A 10,812-nucleotide genomic window follows, 5' to 3' on the forward strand; every position below is an offset into this window, starting at 1 on the left:
ATCAGGGATTCCTAAGGCCTTGGTTAAGCAATTATTGTAAACATGGGTGTTATTCATTTGAAATGCACATAATGAGAAATGAAGCATCATGTATGAGGAACAGCAAGAAATCCAGGTCAACCGAAGTGTATTGAGAAAAGAAATGTGTAAAAAGGCCAGAAAGGTAAAGGGGGGGTCAGATCAAAAGGAGAATGAAATGTCAAACAGAGGATTTTATGTTTGATCCAAAAGGTAGTAATGAGGAACTGAGGTTTACTCAGTACAGGATTACATGGTCAGACATCCATTTGGGTAACTCATTTTAGAGGATGTGTAAAGGAGGGACTGGCATGGGAAGAGATTAGTTATGAGCCAGTTCCAATAGTTTACACTGGAAAAGACAAGGGCCTGAATTATAATGGTGTCTGGGTGAGTGGAGAAAAGGGGATATGTACAGGAGATCATTGAAAAGGAGAAATTATAAGGTGTGAAATTTAGAGCAGCAAGGTGGTATGGTAAATAGAGCAATAGCCCTGCAGTCGGGGGAACCCGAATTCAAATATGGCCTCAGATACTTAGTAGCTGTATGATCTTGATCAAGTCACTTACCTCCAATTGTCTCAAAAAGAAAATTGAAAGAGAGAAAATTGCTTGGATCTGTGTGGTGAGTAAAAGTGGTAGAACTTATAGCGGTAGAGTAAAAATGTCTGTGTTTTGTTTTTCCCCTACGTGAAAATTTGATTAGTGAACATTTATAAAAGAGATGCCATTTATCTATCTGTGGTCAGAAATTAAGAGAAAAGAGAAAAAAAAGATAGCTGTGAAGGTAACTGTTGAATATTGAGACAATTTCTAAAGGAAATCTTAAAAGAGCCCCTTCCCTTTAAGGCTCTGGATTTCTTAGTGTCTATTGTATTAGACCAGAAACTTATTTTTTAGATAGTTTTAGCTTCAATATTTAAATAATTCTATTCATAAAGGTCAGATAATGAAGTAGGTAGTAGATAGAGGGCCAGATATCATTTCTAGATGACCCATATTCAACCCTTTCATCTCTAACATATATTAGTTCTATAGCTGTAGGCTCGTTATTTAACCTTTTAGTACTAAAAGTAGCTTTCTACAATTAAAATTACAGGCCAAAAGAATCATCTCTAGGTGTGATGATTGATGACAACTCTGACTTTAAAAAAATGTGGTCATGAGAGATTTGCTTTATTTTTCCTATAAGTGTGCTTTAGAGTCAGAGCCATGCCTTACACAGAGTAGCCCAGATTAAGTAGGGCTGATTTTAAATGTGTGCTTGCCATGATTTCTATCTCAGCTCCCAATCTTTTCCCTTAGGGAGCCCTGGGACGTGATCCATGGCTTTGGATGCCTGCCTGTAATAGCCTCCAACAATAGGCAAAGTGTATGGTCATTTATCAACAGTCTTTTTGCCCTCAAAAGAGAATGAGAGTATGTTAGCCTAGTGAAAGCAGGAAATAAATATACCCAAAGCATCATGATGAATCATTACTAAAAATCAAAAAGTATTGATTCAATGACCATATGCACAGGGGTTCTACATTGGGTCACAATTTTGGAGAATCAGAGAACAGGGGTGAGGGCATTTGAGAAAGGTGAAAACAGAAAGAACAAAACTGTTCTGATTGTAAACATCTAACTGTAAGGGGAAATATGTGTTCCTCTTTGGGCATTATATTTCCTAGAAACCTGAATGGTAGTTTCTATAGGGTGATGATGCTAATATAACATTAAGCTATTAAAATGACCTTTCTCCTCCCCTGCATCTAGACAGTACCTGGTAGAAATGTCACAAGGGATTTTCCTCTCCAATGGGTTTTCCCCTTTAGCTTTGGTTTCCAGCTAATAAAAGTCGTATCTGAAGGTCTTTGTGCTTTGCAGTTGTAATGTTGAGATGTACAATGTACCATAAAAACTTCAGCAAGGTTTCTGACAGTCTACTGTGAATGGCTGAACTATCCCACCAAAATGTGTGGTGGGAAATAGAAGGCAATAAAATTACATGGACACTGTCTGGTTCCCTTTCCTACTGTGCAAAGAGGAAAGGAGTTGGAGAGATTGGAAGCACATATTTCTGAGCTGATACTGAGAGTTTTTTACTGTTCGTGCATTTTTCCTTATGTTAGTACTAATAAATTTTTCATTTTTACCATTAAAATGTAATAACATTTGATTAATTGGCTGATTATGGGAGAAACATTGCAAGGGAATGGAGCATTGAAACAGCAATTTGTATAGATATGAATTTGGATCTCGTTTATAGTCAATTCAATTCAGTAAGAATTATTAAACTCCTAGTACATGCCAAACTCTGAGGATGCAAAGTAAATAATGAACTGTCCCTGTTTTGGGGAACTGGTATTCACATTTTATTGGAGAAAGATACCATTTACAAGCAAGGTATATCTAGATCTAGATTATGTACACACAATAAGAACAAAGAAATTTCCAAGGCCTGATAGGCAGGAAAATTGGGAAAGGTTTCATGTAGAAAGTGATGTGGAAGAAGAGACTGGAAGAAATTTTGTATTTGATAATGTAAAAGTGATGAGGGAGTACTTTCTAGGGATGGAAGACATTCTGTACAATGGCATGGAGATGGAAAATGGAATGTTAGAACGACAGGACAGTTTGACCGGGCCATAGTATTCATGAAGGGGATTGGTATGTGATAAATGTAGAAACATAAACTAGCACCAGATTGTGAAAGGCTTTAAAAGTCAGAGTTTTATATTTTATCCTATAGGAAAAAGGGAGAAGTACTGGGGCTTCTTGAACATGGGAATGTTATGGTCAGATACATGCTTTAGGGGCACTAATTTGGTAATTGTAATTAATTGGGTCATTGGGGATGGATTGAAGAGGATAGATATCAGAGGTAGGGACATCAATTAGGAGGCTACTACAATAGTAAAGGTAAAAGGCAATGAGGAACTGATGTAGGGTGGTTGTGGTGTGAGTGGAGAGAAGGGGAGAAAGGAAAAAGAGAGAGTGGACCTAGAATTGGCAAGACTTGGCAACTAATTGGATATGAGGCATGAGGGAGAGCGTAGAATTGAGGATGCCTCTAACGTTTTGAATCTGGATGGCTGGAAGGAAGTTCTTGAGAAGAAGGTGCAGATCTAGGAAGAGCTAAGGAAGCCACCCCTTTTCACCTTTCCATGGGGTTGCACAAAATTGTCAGCCTTGCTCTCTTTTCCAGTCATCGAAGCCCAGTGGAAAGACAAAAGTCAAGATGCCTGGGGGTGGCCCAGGATGAAGCTGATGACCTTAACCTCTTTGATATCTGACCACCCTCTAAACACTCCAAAAAAGCTGATTGTAAGTAAACCTGATTGTAAGTAAACTTCATGGCAGTTGGGACAAATTGTTCTCATTAGTCCATTTCTCAGGGAAGGGGTGGAGGAGAGTCTGTACATGCTTGGGGTAGACATTTTCCTAACTCACTGACAGATCTGAGGCCCTTTGGTTAACCTCAACGCTATTTAACCTATCTGGTGAGACGGTTTTGATGGGGTGTGGTCTTTGCACTTACAACAGCTTCTTGGAGTCAAAGGTGAAAGTTGGGTGACAGGTGGACAAAAATAGCAAATGAGCCAGCCTTGAAAAGGGCTTGGCAAGTCCTCACATCAGAGATGCTCGTCCTCCCTGAATACTACAAATGAAGCTATAGGCAGATTACTCTAAAGCCTCACAACTAGCATTAATTAAAAATCAATTTTGCTTCTGTTGTCAAATAGAAGTATCTAATTATTTAAAAACTATGGTGTCCTTAGTTTATTATAATTATCACTGCCTGTCAGAAAAAAAATATTACTTTAGAGTTTACACAAATAATAAATCATGTCCTGTCAGATACAATACAATTCATTATTCCGATTTTTGTTATTTGTTGTATGCTTTATCTAGCACCTCCCAAGGTATTTTTTCACAGAAGTATGTAGATGGGAGGCATATATTTGGTCTGCAGTCATTTAATCCTTCTCATTCCTTTTTCCTGAATCTGAAACTGTGTGTTGCATCTGAATTCAGTTAGAGGATCTTATCAATTTGTTGTTGATGGAAGCTTCCAGAATTTTTTTTTTCCTGTTTGAGAATATCATGGTACAAAACATTGGAAGACCTCCTAAATGAGATCCATAATAGCTACAAAGTGTTTACAGTTGTAAGGACAACCTATAGAGCTAATATGTCATTTTCATAGAGTTTACATAGCAAACTTGTTAAATATCTTTTGTATATCTTACAACTATGATAGTCAATCAAGCAAAGAAGCATGTATTATGTTGTTGCCATTTGTCACTTGCTGAAATTAAAATACCTAGCATATGTTAAAAAAAAGCAGAAAAAATGCCCAGACCCTGACCTCAATACGTTTACATATAATGGAAGAGATAACATATACATTAAAAAAATTATAAGATACTTGCAGAGTAGGTGGAAAGGAAACAAAAATGAAGTCACTAGGAGGAGGGGAGAGAAGGAAAGACCTTATATAAAAGGTGACATTTGAGCTGATTTTCAAAGAAATCAGAGTTTCTAGGCAAAGGGTAAGAGGGATAGCATTCTATAGAAAGATGTAGAGATGAGACATGGAGATTCCCATGGGAGCAACAATATATATAAAATTATCACTAGTTTCACTATATTAATGTTAGCCAAGGAAGAAATGTTAGACAATTCATTAATATGAATTATATCTCAAGTACTTTGTTTGTGGCTATTAGTTTTCATTCCTGTCTAACTCTTTGTGACCCTATTTGGAGTATTCTTAGCGAAGATACCAGAGTGGTTTGTCATTTCCATCTTGAACTCATTTTACAGATGAGGAAACTGAGGCAAGCAGGGTTAAGTGATGTGTGCTGGGTCACACAGCTAATAAAAGTCTGGGACTGGATTGGAATTCATGTCTCCCTAAATCCAGACCTGGCACTGTTTACTGTGCTAACTAGCTGCTCAGTCAACCAGAATATCGAGCCCTAATCTCTCTCCTAAACTTTATTCTTACATCAGTAACTGCTTTTTGGACATTTAGAAACTATAATCATTTCCTCTACATGAAATTTTATTTTTATAACTCTTTGTTTAAGAGGCAGCATGTTGGAATAGGCCCATGACCAAGTCCCATTCCTGGCACATAATGTACTATTTGACCCTAGACAAGTCATTTAACTACTTATAATGCTAGGCAAGTGTCTAAGGTCAAATAAGCTTTAGAAAAGATGAAAACCTGTGTCAGTACAGAGAATTCCCTCATCTGAGAGTTGCCCACATCATTCACATTTCAATTAAATGAAAGGTCCAGTCTCTATTAACAATTATAATAATAATAAAATAAATATGAATAACCACTAATATATCTGCCTCCAAACCTTTCGTGGTTTTTTTTAAAGAAAAGTTAATTTTTACTTCTAGAAGTTCTTCTTAAAGGGATGAAAGCTAAAGGATTAATTTTTTTTCCTGTTAGCATTCTTCATTAATTTAAAGTGCATTTGAGTATAATTTAGAATTACTTCCAGTCTCCTGTAATTTCATTTAGTGTTTGATGCTGTTAGTTTCTACTCTCTTTCTTTCCCGAAGAGTTGGCCAAACAAATGCAAAAAAAAGTTCTTTCCTGGTCATATATAATGATTGTCCTTTTTGGGAAAATAATTAAATCATACTGCTGCCTCTATTTAATTACGCTGCCTCTTTCTTGCTTATTAACATTAAGTTACTTTTATTTAATTATTTATTTGTTTGTTTGTTTTTTACAGTATACTTAGCAAATATATAACTACTTCCAGTCATCTCAGGTTTGGTTCTATAGATTTCTTGATATCACTATATACATATACCTCATCACTCACATCATTCTTCCTCTTTGCCCACGGAAAGAAAGAAAATGGCTACAATTAATGTCCAGTTTTGGAACATATTCTATGAACAAGAGTTGGTCATCAGATCTAGACATCTTTGCCACATAATAATATAATAATAATGTTATTATTCAGTCTTGTCTGACTTTTTGTGGCCCTATTTGGGGAATGGTACGCAATTTCATTTTACAGATGAGGAAACTGAGGTGAACAGGGTTAAATGACTTGCCCAGAATCACACAGCTATTAAGTGTCTGAGGCCAGATTTGAACTCAGGAAGTTGAGTTTTCTTGACTTCAGATCCTGCACTCCATCCACCGCACCATTTAGCTGTCCTAGCAGATTGTGAGAGTGCCAGGCCTAAAGTCAGTAGGACTTGAGTACAAATCTGGCCTTGGACACTCACTTGCTGTGTGACCCTGGGCAGGTCACCTAACCCTATTTGTCTCAGTTCCCTCTTCTGTAAAATGAGCTGGAGAAGGAAATAGCAAAACATTCTAGTCTCTTTGCCAAGAAAACCACAAATGGGATCACAGAGAGTCAGACACATAATAATATACTATATTCTAAAGTGGAGTTTGATAGGCTTAAGGCCAAATTCTGGGGGAAAGAAAATTACTAGTTTTCCATAAGAAAGCAAAATAGTAAGATCTGAATTTGGGCCAGTTTCTGTCTCATACTGACCTAGTTCCTTGCCTATGTTTGATTTAATGTTTATATCACTTCTTCCAAAAATGAAGGGATCTAATGAGTTAAGAGATATGAATAACATAACTCTGGCTCTACCACATTCTAGCCTTGTGAATTTGGGTAAGTCATTTAACTTATTAGAGTTTCAGCTTCCTCATCTATAAATTAAGGACAATATTTTCCTCCTATTTCCGTGGTGAAGACTACAGATTTTTTTAAAAAATAGAATAAATCTTAGAAGTCACCTAGTCTGATTAAAGATGAGGCCAGAGAAGTTAAGTCACATTCCAGGGTTGTGACACATATATTAAATGCCAGAGAACTGCAATGGGATTGTAACCACAATTCTCTGGATGCCTGTCTTAACCCAAAGACACTCTCTCTCTTTCTCTGTGTCTTTGTCTCTCTCTGTTTCTCTCTGTCTCTCCCCCCCCCTCTGTCTCTCTCTCTGTATCTCTCTCCACGTATACATAAATATACACATGCATATGCATATATACATATGTGCACCCATATGCATTCATATAGGTATGTATGTATGTATGTGTGTAACACATATCCATATGATAAACGATTAGGCCAGATGATGTCTATAGTTCCTATAAGTCTAAAATTCTGGTTCATGGACAAATCTTGGTTTGTGCAGTAGGTCTTATATCTTAGAACTTTTGAGTGTTATGTTTTATCCACAAAGCAGTCTTGTGAAGTTTTATGTTCATGGGGATTCTGTAGACAATGCTATACTTTTTTAAGCAATGACAAGCTTGTCTGTTGACTATCTTCTCAAACTCTATGATTAGCCCATATCAATTAATGACCAAAGTACAATTACTTAATCAGAACATGGTGAAACTTTGAGTCATTTATTCTTTGGTGAATTTTGTAAGATACCACTGAATAGATGACTTGCCATTTCTGAAATCCATCAAAGAATGGCTCAACACTATTTAGTTTGAATTGAGTAGAACTAATTTCTATTTCCATTTCAGAGGTGACAGATAGATAGATAGACAGACAGACAGACAGACAGACAGACAGATAGATAGATAGATAGATAGATAGATAGATAGATAGATAGATAGATAGCAGTATTCTAAATACTGCTTCTTATGCTATCTAAAGTCACAGACAGAATGTATAGAAAGTTGGCAACGTTTTTATATTTGGTGTGACAATCTAAAGTTTAATCTTCTTACTCAAGTGGTTCTACTTCAAAATTAGGTTCTGCCCCTAACTACTTATGTTGGAAGTCACTTAAACTCTCTGAGCCTCAGTTTCCTCAATTAACCATTACAGATCTAAATCTATGATCCTTTAAAGGCTTGAATTAAGTGTTGGCTCTTGGGAAAGGGTCATAACTTACTATAGGAAATCCCTAATGTTTTCTAGGCCCTGGTGATATTAAAAACCACTTAGTACAGTGTGGTAGGGCTTAAAAAGAGGACCAAGAGTAGATTAATTTTTTCCCAAACTTTGATAAACTTTGTTGGTTTCCTCTGTGGATCAATTGTCAATGAGAAACCCTACATGCCAGATGATGATGATGATGATGATGATGATGATCATGATCATGATCATGATTTGGATCCAAGAGGGCTTTATTTCACAGAGAATACAATATGGTGGCAGTAAGATCAAACTGGAGAGATGCTGCACACAAGACCCAAGACTGGCTTTAATGCATGTATAATTAATTAGGCAACAGGACAGCAAGTCATCAAGCAGGGAACACAAGTGATAATCCTGAGGAAGAAGGTGCTTTTTCTAATGGCTATACTTTTGAAACTCCCACTGTCTGTTATCCAGCGGGCACATCTTCCTGGTTTTGAGCCAGGGGGAGATGCAGTGTAAGTGGAAGGCATGATTGCAGACTCCCCATGCGACAGTACTTTCTTCAGAGGTGGCAGATGCCTGGTTGGCTTGACATTCTATACAAAGGTCCATAATGTCCATCCTGCAGATGGCACAGTTGTCAACCAAAATATCCCAGGCCCAGAGGGCCACTGCATTCCACTTTTTCACTTCAAAGCGCTGTTGGTGCCACTGGGGGTGTCCACATCCATCGCCGCCGCCATTTTGTAAAGCTAGTGCCCGTCACACACTCACTTGGCCTGCCCGGCAGTGCAGGAGATATGCTTATTTCAATGCTGAATTTATGGCAATTATTGATTTTGAAAACTCCAGTTACATTTATTTCCTTTTTTCCTCTTTAAATCTTACCATAACAATAGCAACTCCTGATAAACAATTTTCTCTTTCTTTTATCTAGAAAAGAAAATAACTTACCAAACTGATTACAAGTAGTTTTGATGCAAATGCATGTGTCTTGGCCAAGCTACTTAAACTGCCTTGAACAGCATTTTACATATTGACAATTGTTGAATGAATAAATATCACTTTAAAATGATCTTTTAAAAAATTAATACCTATTTACTATGCAATTATCAAATTTTCATTTATGTGTGAAGTGGCAAATTCTAGATTTAATGAATTTAATATAGAAATTAGAAATGCCTTCAATATACAGATCAATAAATATATACCATATTCTTCTTGTCTTGTAAATCATCGATACTCAATATATATGCTTTTATAAGAAGTAAAAGGAATGTTAACATTCAGACATTGACCATTACTCCAAACATTGGGAGGCTATGCTGTTGGGGTAGAATGACCTTAAATGATTTAATTCTTTCTTTTGGTTAGAATCCTACATTAACTCATCTGAAATTGGTCAAGTATTCATTGACTTTAGGAACTGGTTTATGAAAACTTCATCTTAAGAAGATTAGTATTAAGAAAAATTTTCCCTACATATGCATATTATTATAAATTTACTATCTCTGATGAGACAACAATAAAGGAAGAAGTTAAAGTCTATGAGGAGTGAAACATAAATGTGTTGTTGCAGAGTAAGGCCTTTGGACTTACCTGTCTATCTATTGAGAATTTTTTAAAGTGTAAGTTTTGTAAACCTTGATGTGCTATTTAACTGTGAGTTGCTATTTGTATCATTAGTATTAGGTATAGTGAATATGTCTATTGTATTTCATTAGACAATCATTCACTCATTCATTCTACAAATATTTATTAAACACCCACCTAGCAAGGTGCTACACTAGGTAATTTGTTATGTTTCCTATTATCTCTGTCTTCAGATATTTTATTTTCTGTAAACACATTTATTTCATTTGGAAATTAGAATATTCCTAAATTTACCTATTATTCATTTGAGTCACCAGAATAAATTCAATTTTAGAAAGCTACTTACTAATTCTCCTTATTTGCATGAATCTCCTTAGCCAAACAGTACTTAACTATTTGTGGGGCATATTCCATAACAATGTAATAACCTTATTAGCTTCTGGATGTCTGTGTGAACTGTTCTGACTGAATGCCTCCTCTCCCTGGGTGAGTAGCAACCCCTCCTCCCTGGTCTTGTTTCTTATTCGGATTCCATTGAGGAAAACCCTCTTCTACTATACACAGACAAAACATGATGGTTTTAGATACCCTGTTCACTTTCTCACTCTTGTTAAACATCTGAAAGGCTGTTTCCTTTTGATTCCCCTCAGTTTAACTTACCATTTGATTCATGAACTTGATTACATTTGTCTTTATTGTAGGAATATTAATTTTGTCAATTCTTCTAAAAAGGATTCTTTCACTGTTTCATCTTTACAAATGTGATTCATTTAATTAATTTTTATATGAAAGGTAGATAAGTATATCTTCATTCTGAAACACCGGTTCTATGATTTGGCCACTGGAGAACACAAAAGGTTTAAAAATTTTGACTTCAAACAGACTATTCTTACTGTCAATACCAAGTGGTTTAGAGGAACTTTCCAATCCCAATCAATTTGGTTCAACAAATCTTATTGAATACCTAAGTGCTGGGAGGAATACAAAAGAAACACAAGTCGGACTTTGTCTCTCTCTTTGGAAAAACCAGTCAGGCATATTATGGAACAATGAGAAAATAATCTAAGATAGTGTATTTAAAAGCAAGTGCCATTGTTAAGAAACAGCCAGAGAAAGGACAGTCAGTATTTAAGTAGAGATCATGTCACAGTATGCCAATCTCAGCTGTCTTGAATTTACAGCCCACTGCAATATGTAACCACATTTCCAATTCTGGCAGAAGATGCAATCCAACTTCCTGGGTACAGAAATTAAATAGCTCATAGACAAAATAGTAGAAGGTGAGTTATTTTAAGGTTAGTCAACAAGCACCAATTATGAAATATCTAGTATA

The 10,812-nt window shown here is 36.1% G+C and overlaps 1 pseudogene; it reads right to left on the reverse strand.

Annotated features, from left to right (window-relative positions):
• Positions 1-8,135: 8,135 nt before the first annotated feature.
• On the reverse strand, positions 8,136-8,632 carry LOC138147521 (E3 ubiquitin-protein ligase RBX1 pseudogene; annotated as a pseudogene).
• Between the last annotated feature and the right edge of the window lie 2,180 nt (positions 8,633-10,812).

This window comes from Petaurus breviceps, unplaced genomic scaffold, assembly GCF_028583685.1.
Source record: "Petaurus breviceps papuanus isolate PSGF00001 unplaced genomic scaffold, PetGlider_PUasm1.0 90792, whole genome shotgun sequence".
Classification (NCBI taxonomy): Eukaryota; Metazoa; Chordata; class Mammalia; order Diprotodontia; family Petauridae; genus Petaurus; species Petaurus breviceps.